At 35.8% G+C, this 6,071-nt stretch overlaps 1 non-coding gene across 1 annotated transcript; it reads right to left on the reverse strand.

The window, feature by feature from the left end:
- Positions 1 to 4,603: 4,603 nt before the first annotated feature.
- On the reverse strand, positions 4,604 to 4,676 carry TRNAG-ACC (transfer RNA glycine (anticodon ACC)). Its single transcript has one exon. It is a non-coding gene; the product is annotated as a tRNA-Gly (tRNA).
- Between the last annotated feature and the right edge of the window lie 1,395 nt (positions 4,677 to 6,071).

A 6,071-nucleotide genomic window follows, 5' to 3' on the forward strand; every position in this document is an offset into this window, starting at 1 on the left:
TGCTCCACAATTTACATATATTATCTTATTTAATTCTCACACCTGTCCCATGTGTAGGTGGTCTGACAGAGCATTTTACTGCCAAGGAAACAGATTAGGTGGCAGGCTCCTATAACTAGCAAACGGTCAAGCCAGGCCTGGACAAGGCTCGTTGGAAGCTACAGCCCACACTCTTTCCCGTACATTATTTCCTCATTACATCAATCTACTTCAAAGGCAAATGTTTGGTATGATTACAGTGGAAAGTAGATTGTAAATTCCTTAAGGGTGGGACTGTGCATGAAACTGAAATGTGCCATTTGATGATCTGACATGTCTTTGTATCTCTTTTTTCCCTATATTCAAGAAATAGGACTCACACTGAGATTCTTCTCTAGACAGGTGGGAATGATGTGATGATTTCCCGCCCTCCCTCCTTCCATCAGTCTCAAAGAGCAATTCAAAGGACCCAACCCCAAAATTAAAAACTGTGCAGTGATGTTCATGATTCCAACCACGTAGCCATTCCTTCCCATCTGTGCTGCAGCTACATAGGGCTCTTCCTTGTGAGTTACATAGTTTTTGTGTATTTTTCTGTCTTCTCTCTCTCTTTCTAAAAGATCCTAGAGTGGAGTAAAAAAATAAGCTAAGTTGTGTAATTTATAAGGTATTTCAAAATCATTCATTCATTTGTTCAGTCAGTCAGTTGAAGAGCTTGTTTATCAATCAACTTTGAGCTTTTTGGGGGAGGGTTTAGCTCAAGTGGTAGAGTGTGTGCTTAGCATGCACAAGGTCCTGGGTTCAATCCCCAGTACCTCCTCAAAAAAACCAAAAACAAACAAAAAAAAAACTTTGAGCTTTTTGATGTGTCTAAGCTGTGTCTGAAAAATGCACACTGCCTGTCCTTGAGGAACTCTTAGGCAAGGATGCACGCAGCTGACTATCCTGTGAACAAAGTCGAAAGGACTTCAGGGCAGTAAGGAATGAATTATTTGGAGGGAGAAGGATGAGAAAAGGGGAGAACAAGGAAACCAACAGAATGCAGGAGTCATGCGAGCTGGCTAGTCAGCCTTTCCACAGACATTTTGACCACCTGCTGCGCGCTCGGCACTCTGAAGCACAGGAACTGCAAAGGTAGACACTACACATCCCCATCCTCAAGGTGGTCACAGAGCAAGGTGGGAAAGACACATCAGCAGCTGAGTGTCAGGTACCAAGAGAGATGTACAGGTTACGGTGCCACTGCAGAGGGATGGGGGATTCTCTCTGGTATGGGCTCTTAAGGGGAGGAACAGGCAAGAAATCCTAGAAGAGGTGGGTTGAGTGGAGTCTTGAAAGCTATGAAGGTGTTTGGGGGCAGGGTGAAGAGGCAAAGAGGCATGAGGCAGCAAGGCACATTAAAAAACTTCAAGTAATCAAGAATTGGAGAGAGAGTATGTGTCAGTGAGCAGGAGTGAAGGATGAGTCTGGATTGGTGGACAAGGGTCTGGAACAGGGATGGCCTTGAATGCCAAGCTAAGGAGTTTTTATGCTTTAGGCTTTGGAAATCCACAGAAAGATTTGTTAAACAGGGGAATGATGTCATCAAAATGACATTTGAGTGTATGTTCATCCAAGTTATACATGGAAGTAAATGTTAAAAAGGGAAAATTTGACATTATTTTTCATGTATGTTACTGAAAATGTTTTTTCCTAAAACATTTTACAATGATATATTAAAATTAAAAGAACACAAATGATAACTAATGAATGGAACTTTTAAATTAAAATTTTTTATTTTCAGATAATTATAGATTCACATGCAGTTATAAGAAATAATACAGAGAGATCCCAGGTACCCTTTACCCAGTTTCCTCCAATGATGTTATCTTATAAAATTATAGCAGTTTCACAAGAGGGTATTGAAATTGATAGCTGAGATAAAGAACATTGCCTTCACCACGAGAATCCCTCATGTTGCCCTTTTATAGCCACACACTTCTTTCTCTCTCCCACTCACGTCTTAGTCCTTGGAAATTTATCATTTTTCCTATTTTGGATGGTGCTTCTGGTGTCAAGTCTGAGAATTCTCTGCCTAGCACTGGATCCTAAAAATTTTCTCCCATTTTTTTCTAAAAGTTTTTAGTTTTGTGTTTTACATGTCAGTCCATAATCCATTTTGAGTTACATTTTATGTAAGGTGTGAGATTCAGGTCAAAGTTCTTTTTTTGTTTGTTGGTTTGTGGATATCGAATTGCTCCAGCATCATTTACTGAAAAGGCCGTATTTCCTCTGTTGAAATGCTTTTGCCCGTTTGTCAAAAACCAGTTGGGCATATTTGTGTGGGCCACATCTAGGCTCTCTATTCTGTCCATTGAACTATGTGTCTGTCTCTCCACAAATACCACACAGTCTTAATAACTGTAGCTGCACATTAAGTCCTGGAATAGGAGAGCTTGATTCCTTCTACTTTATTACTTTATTTCAAAATGGTTTTAGCTATTCAAGTTCCTTTGCCTTTCTATAAAAATTTTAGAATAATCTTGTCCATATCTACAAAAAATCTTACTGGGATTTTGACAGGAGTTGTGTTAAGCCCATATAAAATTTGGGGAAAATTGACATCTTTACTAATTTGAGTCTTATAATCCATAACCATGATATGTCTGTTTATTTAGATCTTCTTTGATTTTCTTAATCAGCAATGTGTAGTTTTCAGCATGCAAGTCCTATACATGTTTTGATAGATTTACACCCATTTGCTTTTTATGTGTGGATATAAGTGGTATTGTATTTTTAATTAAGATGTCTGTGTATTCAATGCTAGTCTATATGAAACAATGGATTTTTACATTCTTGTCTTGACTCCCGTGACCTTTCTAAATTCACTTATTTGTTCTATGAGTTTTTAAAAATTACTATTATTTTTATAGATTCCTTGTGATAGTCTAGGCAGATAATCATGTCATCCACAAATAGGGAAAGTTTTTTCATATTTTAATATTTTCTAATCTGTATGCCTTTTATTTCCTATGCATTATTGCACTGGATGGAGCTTCCAGCACTATGCTGAGTAAAGTGGTGAGAGCAGACATCCTTGCCTTGTTCCAGATCTTAGGGGAAATGTTCCCTCCTCTTCTGTGTTTTGGAAGAGATTGTGTAGAATTGGCGTTAATTCTCCGTTAAATGTTTGGTAGACGTCTCCAGTGAAACTGTATGGTCCTGTAGATTTCTTTTTGGGGAGTTCTTAAGTGAAAAATTCAACTTCCTTAATAGTTGTAGGGCTGTAGGGCTATTCAAATGATCTATTTCATATTGGGTGAATGGTGGTAGTTTTTGTTTTTCAAGGAGCTGATTCACTTGTCAAATGTAGGTGTGCAGAGTTGTTTGTAGTATTCATTTGTTATCCTTTTGACATCTGCAGTGTCCGTATCAGTACGTCCCATTTCATTCCTGATATTGGTGATTTGTGTCTTCTCTCTCTCTCTCTCTTTCTCTGTCAGTCTTGCTAGGGTACTACCAATTTTATTGGTCTTTTCAGAGAATTTACTTCTTGGTTCACTGATTTTTCTTTGTTTTCAATTTCATTGATTTCTGCTTATACCATTATTATTTCCTTCTTTCTACTTACTTTGGGTTTATTTTGCTTTTCGATTTCTAGGTTCTTGAGATGGGGGCTTGGATTATTGATTTGAGACTTTTTCTCATTTCTAACACATCCATTTAGTGTTAAAATTGCTTTACTTATGTCCCACAAATTTTGATATGTTGTATTTTCATTTTCTTTCATTTCAATATTTTAAAAAATTTCCTTCAGACTTCTTCTTTGACCCATGGATTATTTGGAAATGTGTTGTTTAATTTCCAAGTGTTTGGAAATGTTCTTATCTTTTTGTTATTGATTTCTAATTTGATTCCATTGTGCTCAGAAAATACACACTGTATAATTTAACTTCCTACACATTTGTTGAGGTTTATTTTATGGCCCAGGTCTATCTTGGTATATGTTTTGTGGGTAGTTGAAAAGGATGTGTATCCTGCTGTTGTTAAGTGGAGTGTTTTTATAAATGTTGATTATATTGCTGGTCAATGATATTGAATTCTTCTATATCCTTGATGATTTTATGTCTAGTTATGCTAACAATTGTTAAGGGAGGAGTACTGAAATCTCCGATGATACCTGTGGATTTGTCTGTTTCTTTTCTCAGTTCTATCAGTTTTTGCTTCACATATTTTGGAGCTCAGTTGTTTGGTGCATACACATTTAGGATTGCTATGTCTTCCTTGTAGATTGACCCTTTTATCATTATATAACATCCCCCTCTGGGTCTGGTAATTTTCTTTGCTTTGAAGTCTACTTTATCTGATGTTAATATAGTCACTCCTCTTTCCCTTTGATTAATGTTTGCATTATATATCTCCTTCCATCCTTTTACTTTCCTCTGTTTATACTGTCATATTTAAAGTGACTTGCTTGGAGACAGTATACAGTTGGGTCATGTTTTTAATCCACTCTTCCAATCTCCGTCTTTTGATTGGTGTATTTTGATCATTTATGTTTAAAATTAAAAAAAAATATTCTTTAATTTCTTTTTAAAATTTTTTCTTTGGGGAGAGGTAATTAGGTTTACTTATTTATTTTTAATGGAGGTACTGGGGATTGAACCCAGGACCTCATGCATGGTAAGCATGCACTCTACCATTGAGCTATACCCTCCCCCTGATCATTTACATTTAATGTAATTATTGATGAGGTTGAAACATGCCATTTTCTTTTTTCTCACCCTTTTTTTTTCATTTCTTTGTTTTCTTTTTCCTGTCTTCCTGTGGGTTATTTAAATACTTTTTAGATAAATATCTATAGTGTTTTTGAGTGTATCTCTTTGTATAGCTATTTAAATGATTGTTCTAGAAATTACATTTTATATACATAACGTATGGCAGTCTATTAGTGTGGTCAGTTTACCAGTTTGAGTGACGTATAGAAGCTTTAACTTCCTTTTATTCCTTCTACATTTATAAAATAATTGTTTTAAATTTTTCCTCTATATACATTAAGAACTATACCAGCCAGTGTTGTCATTTTTGCTTCAACCATCAAGCATACTATAGAAACTCAAGAGAAGGAAAGTCTGTTGTATTTACCTATATTTTTGCATGATAGCTCTTCCTTTCTTTTATTGTTCCTTTTCTGTTTAGAGAGCTTCCTTTAGCTATTTCCTTAGGGTAGTTCTTCTGGTGACAAATTCTCTTAGCTTTTCTTCATTTGAGACTATCTTGATTTCTCTTTTATCCTAGATATTTTTGCTGGATATAGGATTTGGGGCTGACAGCTCTTTTCTTTTAGCACTTGAAAAATATTGTAAAATATTTTTACTTGATAAAAACTCTTCTGACTTCCATGGTTTATGATGAGAAGCCCACTGTCATTCAAATTGTTTTTCCCCTTCTAGGCAAGATGTTTTTCTCTGGCTTTTTTCAAGAGTTTTTTCTTTGTCTTTAGTTTTCAGGAGTTTAATTATGATGTATCTGGGCGTGGATTTCTTTGAGTGTATCCTGTATGGGGTTTGCTAGGATTCTTTAATCTGTACATTTATGTCTCTTGCCAAATTTGGGGAGTTTTCAGGCATTATTTCTCTAAGTAGTTCTTCAGCCCCATCTGCTTCCTCCTCTACAGCTCTATTGATGTGAATGTTAGAACTTTGGTTATAGTCCCAAAAGTCCCTGAGACCCCATTCACTTTTTTTTTTTCCAGTCTGTTTTCTCTGTTCAAATTAAGCAATTCCTGTTGTTCCATCGTCCAGCTCACTGTTGAATCCATCCACTGAGCCTTTTATTTTGGTTATTGTTCTTCAGTTCTACAGTTTCCATTTGGTTCCTTTTTATATCTCGTAGTTTTTTGTCAGCACATTTATTTCTTTGCTTAGACTTTCTGTATTTTTCTTTGTTTTATATATTTTCTCAATTGTTTATTGAAACACTTTTATCATGGCTTCTTTAAACTGTCGGATCATTCTAATATCTCTTTGATTTCAATGTTGGCATCTATTAATTGCCTTTTTTCATCAGTTTGAGATCTTTCTGGTTGTTGGTATAATGCCTGATTTTTCAAT

Source organism: Camelus dromedarius, chromosome 23, assembly GCF_036321535.1.
Source record: "Camelus dromedarius isolate mCamDro1 chromosome 23, mCamDro1.pat, whole genome shotgun sequence".
NCBI lineage: Eukaryota > Metazoa > Chordata > Mammalia > Artiodactyla > Camelidae > Camelus > Camelus dromedarius.